This window comes from Biomphalaria glabrata, chromosome 3 (assembly GCF_947242115.1).
Source record: "Biomphalaria glabrata chromosome 3, xgBioGlab47.1, whole genome shotgun sequence".
In the NCBI taxonomy this organism is placed as follows: Eukaryota; Metazoa; Mollusca; class Gastropoda; family Planorbidae; genus Biomphalaria; species Biomphalaria glabrata.
The window spans coordinates 34,393,672-34,406,967 of record NC_074713.1 but is presented as its reverse complement, the minus strand read 5'-3'; the positions used below and the strand labels follow the sequence as shown (position 1 = coordinate 34,406,967).

At 31.5% G+C, this 13,296-nt stretch overlaps 1 pseudogene; it reads left to right on the top strand.

The window, feature by feature from the left end:
• The first annotated feature begins 834 nt into the window (after positions 1-834).
• Positions 835-13,296, top strand: part of LOC106065879 (ubiquitin carboxyl-terminal hydrolase 34-like) — a 73,359-nt pseudogene continuing 60,897 nt past the window's right edge.

Sequence of the window (13,296 nt, the reverse complement as noted above, 5' to 3'; positions counted from 1 at the left end):
TTGCCATATCCTTGTCCTCTGATGTTTTAAACACCCAGTCCCAGGTTTCTAGTTCTCTTATAAGGGTGTTGAAGAAATTTTCACCAGTACTGCTCTCAAATGATCTGAGTGTGTGCCATCATTGACCTACTTTAGCACCATTATGACATCTGATATCTGGAGTACAGTCAACAATCACTGCAAAATATTGTACTGATTTGACTCTAGCAACAATTTCCTGTAGAAAAGCTTGACCCATAGTATCAATAATTTCATTTTGAATGTTCTTGTCTAACTACTGTTCGTAAAGTCTTTGTTAATATTTTTCTGTAGGCCTATATGATCCTGCATGACGTACTGGACCATTTTTTTTTTCAAGCAATTCAATGACACCAAGAAAATTGCCATTTTGTGGATTTCCATTTTGCTCCTGAGACCCACTGAATATTGAATTAAAAATGTGCTTTAAACTTTGAGTCTTTCTTCATATTTTTTTTCTTTGTTAGTTTCGATTGTCTATTATATATAGATCTATTAGTAGTAAGATAAAGTCCAAAACTTCATAAATGCTGTAAAAGATATTCTAAAAATAGAACTTACATCATGCAGTAAATGAAAAGTCCCACAACCCGTTTATAATAAATGTCCTTTATGATAAAAAAATCCTTAAACATAGTTCTAAATTTAAAAAATGTATAAGCACAACAACGTTTAAGAATATCATATTAAAAAAATAAAATAGTTTATATTTGTTGTTTCGTTTTTGGGTAGAATCTATAGATCTAGACTAGATCTATATAATATAGATCTAAGCCTTTAGTTTTACGTACCTGTATCTACGCATGCGCATTAATGGGTTGACAATTTTTTCTCTTCATAATGTTGCGGGAATTAGAGAATCTAAGTGTCTAGAATGGGATTATTGGGATAAAAACACACAATGTCACAATGATTTTCTAGATCTAGAACTAGTGTACACTTTTATAAATTTTACTGTATCACTGTCACAATGTGTGACCAGTGCAGTGAGGTTTTAGTTCTGATTAACAACCGTAAGTTCTTTTAGAGTTGTTACGTACTAGAAATTTAGATCTACTAGAGTAGTAGATTTAAAATTACTTAAAAATTAGATTGATATTATTGATAACATTGATTAGATTAGATTTGATTAGAATCTAGATCTAGTATCCTAAGTATCTCTACTCTCAGTACTGATCTAGAATACTATTAGTAGAATTATTAGAATCTAGAGCTAGATCTAGATTATTCTAGATCTAGTAGACTAGAGACAGAGTAGTTTATTTATTCCGGACATTAGATCATAGAGATGTAACACACGGTACACCTTCTCACCTTGCAGCAGCAGCTTGCTGTTTTTGTGGTCATTACATCTTTATTTTCATAATTTTGATATTTAATATGAAACTAGCATGCTCAGATGCTGTATTATAGATCTCTAATATTAATTTGCGGATTATGCGTGTATCCATTTTCCAATTATTCTGACCCAATTTCCTTCCATTTATATCTAGTATTTACTATCATTTAGCTTTTTATGTAAGAAAAAAGAATTTTTCAAATGTGTAAGTCAGGTTTTTTTCCTATGTTAAGACTAAGAGTCTTAGGGTTAAGACAGTTGTAAAACTATATTTTTTGGTCGGCTAAGTTTATAATTATATAAATGCTAATGAGCCCAGCAATATTTATTCTGTTTTTGGAGCTAATTTATTTGATTCATAAGCCAAGTTGTTTGATTCCATAAAAAAATATTAGTATTATTATTATTAGAGTATTAATCAGGTGTTTGAATTAAATTATGATTTTCTTACTAAAATTTAGACATCAATGTTAATGATCTTATATTTTATTTGTTTGTTTGTTGTTTTTTTTATAGAGAATAAATTGGCAAATGTTCGGAGTGAGCCTTGGTACATTTTGAATGAACTTATGAAGTTAAATGCCTAGATCTAGCTAGACTTACTATATAGATCTAGATTCTAGATTTATAGAGAGAGAATATAATAGAGCAGGGGTGGGCACCCTTTTCGTATTGCTGGCCGCATAAAAAAAAAGTCTGGGAATGGCGGGCCGCATATATGTATATAATATTATAATATATATCTTAGAAAGATACGCTAGCTAAGTGTGTAGAATGTCTTTTAACTCATATTTACACTGGCTATGCCTTGGGATCTTAAAATTTAGTTAATGTTTAACATTATTATGTTAATATAGAATTAAAATCTGATGCCTGAATATAGAGAATGTTTGAAATAAATTATGGTGTCCGGAATCAAATAATGTGGGTCAAAATTGTCTGAATTAATTGAAAATACATGGCCTCTTTGACCTTAAATATAATAACAAATATAGGTTACAGGTACAAATATTAGTAGTCATCCTTATTTTCCTTAAACTAAAGAAGATTTTGATGCTTCATTTTCTTTTCTATGTCTAACCATTGTCAAATAATGCGCTGTCAAAGAATAGCATAATATAATATAAAAACTACTCTAGATTCTAGATCAAGAATCAAAGAATATAGATTTAGATATATCTATCTTATATCTAGACTAGACTCCTAGATCTAGACTCTAGATATCTAGCTAGATCTAGAATCTAGACTCTAGATTGAAAATTTAATGAGTTAATGTTATAGTTATAAAATATCATACTTACTAGATTGTTAGTCTAACTATCTTATTCTTAGTTTAGTATATGTTACGAGCAGATGAGACTCTTAATCATACACCAAACAGAATCGTATATATATAGTATATATTGAGGACTTTAATCTTGATACAACAAATAATAATATGTCAATTAGATCTTCGTTTACATTACTCCATTTCTAAAGTTCTCTCTAACTCTTTCAACAGGCTTTCGCAGCATTCTGCATTCACCCTATGCTGCGCACGTAACATCCCCCTTGTTCGACAAGTGTGATGTATGTCGAACGTCTATCAGCCCATTTTCTAAACATAATAGTTAACAATTGGAAATTCTAAATATTCAATAACATGTACTAAGAAACACAAGAATCCTAACACAGTACCTATTAATTATACCAACAACATATTATATACATTCTTCTATTATGCCTATACAAAACACCCTCATTCCAGCCGCAATCACATAGTTAATCAACCAAGGCTATCTTGCTCTATACAATTCCTTTATCTACAGATTTGTCTCAATCTCATTGTTTCTTGTATCAACAACATGACCCTGCATATGACTACTCATCACCCTCCTAATACCCTCTAGAGATTTAAACACCATGTCTATTAACTTCTTAGTATCATCAGACCTATAAAATGATTGTAATCTTGACATTTCTTTTAGATATTTCTACTACACCATTTCAGTATTTAAAAAAAATGTAATTTTAATAGGAGTATTAAAATCAACAAAATCAAAACAAAATACATTGTACACAATCTATGTATCTACTTTCTACTACATTTTCTATCTAGCCTTTACAAAACTTCATTAATGTAGTAACCTTAACATATATGTATATAAAACAATGACATCCGATTCATTACAAATATATTGATTCATTGTATTAGCACAATAATTAGTATCCATCATTACCACTTTTCTTAATCCTATCTTCTATATAATTCTAACATTATTTACATGCCATCCTTTCCATTTCCCTCCCTTGCAGTGATCTCCCATCGTGATCCCACTACAGTATTGTCTCTCTGTATTGTTTTCTAGCCTGCCAATAGCCCTTTCTTTTCTCTTATACACCTCTCCACAATTGTACTTTAATTCCTTAACTCTGCTTAACTGTTGACACTGTCTCCTAGTGTGTCCCCTTCTCCCACAATTAAAGCATATGATGTATGAATTTGTACGTCTGTATGTGGGTTTATATTGTTTTCCCCATATCCCTGATTGTCTTACTTTTTTTTTTATTTTGACCCATTCCAATTGCATTTTTTTCTACCTTATCTGTTAATTCTTTCTTCTCATGATCTCTGCTACCCATATCATCTGATTGATGGGATCTTGTGTCTTCCTCTACATCCCCATTTCTACATCGAATAGACTTTATCCCATAATATTTCTTCCAATTCTCTATTACCATCTCTAAACACCTTTTCACCCCATGAATGTTCCCAATAATTAAATCTATCTCACCCTGATCTACAACACAAGCTTCCACTGTCCCCATAAAATATGGTGTGTAAATGTTAACTCTAGCAATCAGTAATTGTACAATATTCCCTTTGAACATAACACATTTTCTAGATTCTCGCCTGTATATTCATAGTCTTCCACTAATTTCTTATTCACTCCAATAATAGTGATCCCGTATCTCTAATGGTCTTGGCTGTCTTGTTCCCTACGAATGTCTGGAAAACCTCCAATGTTCCAGTATCAGATGACAATGATAAACTTTGTTCTATTCCACCTTTCTCCCAGTCCTTTCTTTCCTGTTGGTTTCTTTGATATCTTCCATTGCAGTTATCATATTGTCTTTCATATGTATCACATCTATTGTGCCTATCTTGTTTCTCCCTTGTTCTGTTATTCTGTGTCTCACATGTTCTGTTAAAGGCAACTATTTTTTCGATATCACTGCCTCTAGATAATTTCTTCTCGGATGTGCTACTTTATAAGCCCTTATTAGTCTTACTATGTCTTCTATGGATTTCGGTTTCCTCTCTAACAGAAATATTTTAAATTCCTCAACATTAGAAATGTCTTAAGGCTGTCAAAGGTCTTTTCTACCTCAGCGGTTTCTATCCAGTTATCAAAATGGCTTATCATTCTGTCCAGGAATGTCTGAGGGTCATCCTCTGGTTCTATCTCACAGTTAACAAACTGTTGACGATAGAAAGCCTATGTTTTCCTGAAAGTACGATGTAGTTGCTCTATTACAACATTGTAGTTGCTCTGGTTCATACATATCTTTGATGGAACCACTGCTACAAATGACCTCGATAATAAGAATGACCATTTGTCTTCAAGGTATTTCAGTTCCCTCATTTCAATTTCAAATTTCTTCAAAAAAATGTCTATGTCCATTTTAGCTTCTTCAAATATCGCACCTTTATACTTTGCCAGTTTATTCCCTGTAGTTTCCCCTTTTCTTTTATCGCTCTCTTTTTCTTGGTGTGTTTTTTAACTTTTTCTCTGCCGTCTCTTTTTCCAATGCCAATCTCTCTCTTTCAATGGAAACTAATTTGTTTTTCTTTTCCCTTTCAACTGCAATCTTTTCGTTTTCTCTTTTTTCCTCCATGGCTAATCTATCCTTTTCTTTTTCTCTTTCCATGGCTAATCTATCCTTTTCTTTTTCTCTTTCCATGGCAATTAATTTTATTTAATTAATTTTTCTTTTCCCTTTTAATAGCAATCTTTTTGTTTTCTCTTTTATTTCTCCATGGCTAATCTATCCTTTTCTATGGCTAATCTCTCTCCATCAACCTTTCTTGAACTTATTTCCTTAGTTCCGATCCTTCAAGATCCAACAACCTACCCTCTTCCTTCAACGCTGCTACCTCAGCCTTGTCTGCCATTGTCTATTATCAATAGCTGAATAATATCCTTCGCTAGATTTATGCTTAATATCTCTAGTCTACTGTCTGCTGACAGGAGATCAACTATGTATAGAGTAATACGTGGGTTTTACCTTTACGTTGGTCGCCACTTGTTACGAGCAGATGAGACTCTTAATCATACACCAAACAGAATCGTTTATATATAGTATATAAAGAGGACTCTAATCTTGATACAACAAATAATAATATGTCAATTAGATCTTCGTTTTCATTACTCCATTTCTAAAGTTCTCTCTAACTCTTTCAATATGCATTCACACCATTCCGCATTTAGCTATGCTGCGAACGTAACAGTATACTTAATTATAGATCTAATCTAATAATCTAGATTATTCTATTCTAGATGGTCCATTGCATCAGTGGATTAAGGATTTTCTGATACTGATTGGTGAGAACAAACTGTAACTGTAATAATAAATGGTTAAAAATAGTCTAAATCAACACCAATAACAGTAAACTCATGTGTACCTCAAGGAACAGTTTTAGGTCCACTACTATTATTAATTTACATAAACGATTTACCAAATTGCATTAGTTCAGGAACAAAAGTCAGATTATTTGCAGATGATTGCATAATATATAGAACAATAAAAACAACGCAAGATACAGAAATTTTACAAAGACAAAGCGAATTATATAAAGATGAATTACAGAAATAGGAATCAAATTAGAGCCTGTCTTTCCACCCAGAAAAATGTCAGTTATTAAGAGTAACAAAAAACTTAAACAAATAAATTCCACTTATCTTATTCTTGGTAAACCAGTAACACAGACTTATAGTTACGCAAAATATCTAGGTGTTATAATAAATGAAAAACTGTCATGGAATCCCCATTTTGATGAAACTATAAAAAAAATCAAACAAAGCATTAGTGTTTATTAAAAGAAATTCCTATAAATCAAATAAGAACATAAAAGTAAATGTTATTTATAGAATATGCATCCTCTGTTTGGGATCCCTCAACTCAAGAAAACATTAAGAAACTGGAACAGACACAAAATAGAGCAGTGAGATTCATAACTAATGAATATTCACATTTGACTAGAGCAGTGATGACCAACCTAATTCAATCTGCGGGCCATTTTAAATTCCAACACTAGTGTCGCGGGCCACATGATGGAAAAGATACAAAAACTGAATGAAATTGACCTGAAACTATTTTATTTCAAACCCAAGGATCTAGTATTTACATTGAATTATTGGGAGAGTTGAATTTTCTCTTTACACTTCAAAAAATGGCGTAAGTTCTGTTTTGTTGTTCTTGTGTTTTTAAAACAGCCTCACTTTCTTTATAAAAACTAACATGTTGGCTAGCAATGGTATCATGTTCTACAAAAAAGTAAGGATCCGTTCACTTTGCCTAGTGGATTCTATAGTCCTAAATCATGAAAGCACAAATGTTAACTGCCTTGGTAGTAATCCATTAGAAAAAAAGTTAGGGCCCTAACGTATATAAAGATACATTTTGAAACTTTTTTTAGGGGGAGATGGGGGGGGCGTCAATTTTCTTTTAAGTGGATATTTTGTGTCAACATTTCAACGGGCCAGATGGAAGCACGTCCGGCCCGTGGGTCGTATCTTGGGCATCACTGGACTAGAGTAATACCTTTAGTAAAATCAATCTAATTTAGAAAGCCTCCAGGAGAGAAGTCTCAAAAGTAAAGTAGCAATTATACATAAAACACTGAACCATAATCTTCAAATACCAAAACAAAATCTAATACAATACTCAGAAAGACACAAAGATAAAGGCACATTCCTCGTTCTATATGCTAGGACAAATTTGTACAAATGCTCCTTCTCCCTAGTGCTATTAGAGCATGGAATGGGTTGCTTAAGCCAGCCAGGAAAACCAGTGACTTGGCAGAATTTGTTAACATGCATGACGCATAGGACGTAATCATCTTCTTTTTTGAAGTAACGTCTGTATTATATAAGATAAGATCTAGAATAGCTCTATAAGTCTATAGATCTATTATTAAATAGAATCTAGAGTAGAATAATAGTATGAACTACGATAGTAGATATGATCTATTATTCATTAAATTATTAGATTTTTTAGAATTAAGAATTTTCTAGAATATTACAGATATATATATATATGTAATTCAAAAGAGAAGATAAATTACATCCTATGCATTCCATGTGTCAATCTAGTCATACATGTTAATCTGTGACTTAAACTCTGCTAAGTCGTTAGTTTTCCTGCTCTCTGATTTAGGCAACCCATTCCATTCTCTAATCACTAATGGCACTAGGGAAGAAAGAGCACTTGGTTCTAGCATAAATTATAATATATGGAATAAGAAATGTGCCTCTATCTCTGTGTCTTTCTCAGTATTTTAATAGGTTTTTTTTTTATGTGTGTGTAAATTATGGTTCAGTGTTTTCTGTATTGTTGCTACTTCTAATTTTTTTTCAGCAATCATTGCTGTGCCAAGTTAAGCATATTTTCAACCGAAGTGTAGGTGGCCGTTGGAACAATGATTGTATTGTCTTCTTTCCTGTCTAATTGATTAGTTTGTTCAGTTATGCCATACTTTTTAAAAGGCTACTCCTGCTTTCCTTATATGATGTGCAACATCGAGGTCTGCATAGATCTCCATTGATTGGGATAAACCTCCCTAAATAGGTGAACTTTTCTATTTGTTCAAGATCTGTACGACCAATGTTGACTGCGATACTTGGTTACCTACAACCAATACAAATAATTTGAGTGTGTCTATATCAAGGCTCTTATCATTTCTTATATGTACATTTAATTGTATTACCAAGTAACGCTATATCATCTGCACCATCCAGGTCTGTCAGTCGGTTTGGTTCATGCCAAAGGATACCGAAAGCACCTGATTTTTTAAATGACATCCTTGATGACTAGTAGGACAAAAAATGGGGATAAGATACACCCTTGTTTAACTCAATGAGTGCGGAGCGTCTATCCCATAGACGGTCTGTCTGCCCTAAACGCACGGAACGTCTATCCCATAGACGTTCTTACCCTACCTTTGTTTCGTTGCATTTTTAAATTAAAATTTTTAACTAACAACAGTGGAACTATTTTTACTTTATAAAAGAGTTCTTCATCCTTTGTTTACATAGAAATTAGAAGCTTTTGGCTTTATTTAGACATTTATTTATTACTTTTTTTACAATGTAAAAAAACGTCGCCATGACTACGCTAGTCCAAGACACACCCACAATGTTGACTACCAAAGAGACTTTATAATTATTCTAAAATTTATCACAAATAAATAGTAATAATGAAGAATTTGATCTAGATATATAGATTAGATTCAGGTAGGTCTAAATTTAGCGTATTTATAGTATATTATTAGTATTTAGATCTAAATCTATTATTGTCAGTAGGCTAGGTGTAGGCTGTAGATCGAGATTGATTAGATCTAAGCTTTTATCTCTAGACTTGGACTCTAGATCTAGATATATCTTTAGATCTAAGCTTCTGGTAAATAAAAAGAAAGGAAATGCCAGATCTACATCAAATAATCATCCACTGTGGGCATTTTTTGCCCATTTTTTTTTTTTTTTTTTTTTTTTTGTTAGTATTGTTTATCTGTAAAAATCTACAACATCATGGCTATGCTTGTCCAAGACACACCCACAATGTTTACTACTGAAGAAGCTTTATTATTGTTTTATTTATACTTCTATGAATTGTGATAATGAAGATCTTGATCAAGATTTAGCATAGGATGAAGCAGACTTGGACATTATTAGCATTTAGATTTAGATCTAGTATTACCTTATTATGCTTAGGCCTTAGCCTTAGACTAGGGCTAGGTCTTGAATGTAGATCAAGGTTGACTAGATCTATGCTTTTATCTTTACACCTTTGTAGATTCCTATAGATCTAAGCCTAAGATAAATGAAAACAACAGAAATGGCAGATCTAAATCCAGTATTCATCCACCATGCTGGGCCTTTTCTTGGTATATTTTCTAGCATTTTTTTTTAGAATCATTTTTTGGTAAAAATCATCACCATCACTATACTGGTTCAAGTTGCACTCCTAAAGGTTTACTACTAAATAAAAGTAAAATATGAAACTATTCTAGATCCATTATTTATCTCAAAGGAACAGTAATAATGATCTATTAGATGTCTAAATCTTAGGTAAAATGAATTAGGATTTTTATTGTCCTTCATCTAGTTAGAGATTTAGGCTTTGATCTCTCGCTAGCCTATGTTTTGCACTGGTCTAGTATTAGAATGAAAGATGTTCTAGGCAAATAAAAAGAAGACAAATCTAGATCTATATCCCATTGATTCAAATGTACATAATATTTGAGTGCATTTGGTTGATAGATTTAGTACTGGTATCTATTGTTATTGGTAGTAATGAAAAGCGCAATAATTTTCACTTTTTTTCTGACTAAAAAAACAGGTAAAAATATTAATATAATCAATGATTCATCATCTTTTATTGACTGTTTTATCACATTTCTTTTTGAAAATGCTGTAAATAGCAGACCTGCCTACCGTTACGCAAAATGCGTATTCGTTACGCAAAATCTCCCAAAAATGACCGTCAGTACGCAAATACGCATTGAACCCGTCGCGTTACGCTTTTCGTATCCTTTCCCCCCCCCCCCCTCTCTTGACTAGCTTACGAGCGGTCACGGAGGTCACGCTAAGCCGTTTTGTTGGCCGGGGGGGGGGGACAGAAAAGGTGGGGGAACACATTGTGTCCAGATCTATACGTTGATTGGTTCTTAAAGGCAATTAGATTTAGTCTAGAAATGAAGAACGCGAGAGTGAGGGAGTGGCGGGTTGGTACCGTCAGTTAGCTGATACACCAACGTGACTTTTTTTTTTGTAAGTTCATTAGTAGAAATTAATTATGTTGAATCCCTGATTCCCGTATTCATTTGTATAGAAAAAAATATCGAAGTGCTATCGATTCAAAACACATTGAGTGACATTGTAGATATCTAGTCTAGATCTGGATTCTAGATCTAGAACACTTGTTATACATGAATAGATCTAGCTAGTCATTACGTTAGTCATGATTCTCTACATTACTCAACAATCTAGATCCAATTTAGTTGTAGTATGATTTAGATTGACTAGATCTAGATCTATAACATCTACTACCATCTAGTCTAGATCTAGACTAGATTCTTAGTCTTAGTATAGAATAGATCAAGGATGAAGGTAGGCCTACGTAAGTTTGGAGTAGACCTACGTTTGTAGCGGATCCACGGCATCGGTAACACTCTCGAGCCCAGATCTCGAGTAGATTATATTCATTATATAGACATAGATCTAGTCTAGATATCATCTCTATTGTCGTATTGATCTAGATTTAGATTGTAGATTTAAACATGACATCTAGATCTAATATTATATATATATATATATATATATATATATATATATATATATATATATATATATATATATATATATATGACAAAGTAGTGGATCTCGTAAGTGTTACGCATTCTTGTTCCAAAATACGCATTTTGACCATCAGCGTTACGCATTTGGATTTTTTTTGGTAGGCAGGTCTGAAATAGTCTAAATATGCTGTTTCAACAGTAATACAAAGAACAAAATCTAAATTTAGGTCTCAAAAAATCAAAAGTTGGCATTCATTTTTTTTTCTGAGTGTCATATTATTTAGATTATAATTTGTATCTTATATTTAGTATTAGAATGAAAGATGTTCTAGGCAAATAAAAAGAAGACAAATCTAGATCTATATCCCATTGATTCAAATGTACATAATATTTGAGTGCATTTGGTTGATAGATTTAGTACTGGTATCTATTGTTATTGGTAGTAATGAAAAGCGCAATAATTTTCACTTTTTTTCTGACTAAAAAAACAGGTAAAAATAATAATATAATCAATGATTCATCATCTTTTATTGACTGTTTTATCACATTTCTTTTTGAAAATGCTGTAAATAGTCTAAATATGCTGTTTCAACAGTAATACAAAGAACAAAATCTAAATTTAGGTCTCAAAAAATCAAAAGTTGGCATTCATTTTTTTTTCTGAGTGTCATATTATTTAGATTATAATTTGTATCTTATATTTAGTATTAGAATGAAAGATGTTCTAGGCAAATAAAAAGAAGACAAATCTAGATCTATATCCCATTGATTCAAATGTACATAATATTTGAGTGCATTTGGTTGATAGATTTAGTACTGGTATCTATTGTTATTGGTAGTAATGAAAAGCGCAATAATTTTCACTTTTTTTCTGACTAAAAAAACAGGTAAAAATAATAATATAATCAATGATTCATCATCTTTTATTGACTGTTTTATCACATTTCTTTTTGAAAATGCTGTAAATAGTCTAAATATGCTGTTTCAACAGTAATACAAAGAACAAAATCTAAATTTAGGTCTCAAAAAATCAAAAGTTGGCATTCATTTTTTTTTCTGAGTGTCATATTATTTAGATTATAATTTGTATCTTATATTTAGTATTAGAATGAAAGATGTTCTAGGCAAATAAAAAGAAGACAAATCTAGATCTATATCCCATTGATTCAAATGTACATAATATTTGAGTGCATTTGGTTGATAGATTTAGTACTGGTATCTATTGTTATTGGTAGTAATGAAAAGCGCAATAATTTTCACTTTTTTTCTGACGAAAAAAACAGGTAAAAATAATAATATAATCAATGATTCATCATCTTTTATTGACTGTTTTATCACATTTCTTTTTGAAAATGCTGTAAATAGTCTAAATATGCTGTTTCAACAGTAATACAAAGAACAAAATCTAAATTTAGGTCTCAAAAAATCTAAAGTTGGCATCCATTTTTTTTTCTGAGTGTCATATTATTTAGATTATAATTTGTATCTTATATTTAAATAGAAAGATGTTTACATTTTCACATTCTCCATTCATTTACCTTTACTTTGATACCAAATATGCTATTATAGCATCATTGGTACTTAAGCAATAAATTTTTGTTTTAGCCATATTTGGAACATTTTCTTTTTTTTAAAAAAAAAGTAGCATTTTTTTGAAAAAAAAACACAGCAGTCAAAGAGTTAACTCATGTTTCAATGCCGAAGAGCTATGTTTATCCATTGTCTGTTCAGCTTGATTTGCTGTTGAAATTTTGTAGAAACTGCATACATTTTTGCGGGATACCATATTCTCCTCCTTTTTTCCTGAGTGTTTCTTGATGGGTTCTATCAAAGGCTTTTTTAAGATCTAAAAAATTTTATCATCAGCCTTTGTTAATATTCCAGGTTTTGCTTGACTATATTTTGCAGGACGAAAATCTTTTCAGTGCCTGATCTGCCTCTTTGGAAGCAGTTTAGAAACACTAGTATTATAATTTAAAATGTATCCTGTAAGAAGCTCTTTAAATACCTTTAGTAAAGTAAATATTTCAAATTCAATGTTTCTAATTTCAATAATTTTAAACTTTTAATCAATGTAATAACTTGATAAATTATCATAAGCAATGAATTTTTGAATTGAACCAACAATCATTTTCCAGTGCAATTAATTAATTAGTTTACATATTAACATGCATGACTAGATTGACACACAAAATGTGTAGGACTTAATTATCTTACAGATGTAATTATTAAGTCAAAGAAAAACTAACCTGAGTGTTCTGCACTGTGTGAAACTGACCCTTGTGATACCATTGGCTGTTGATAATCTTAAATAATGATGTTTACTTCATCCATTATGATCATACTTCTGAAACTTCCATCATTTGATTATTTAATAGAA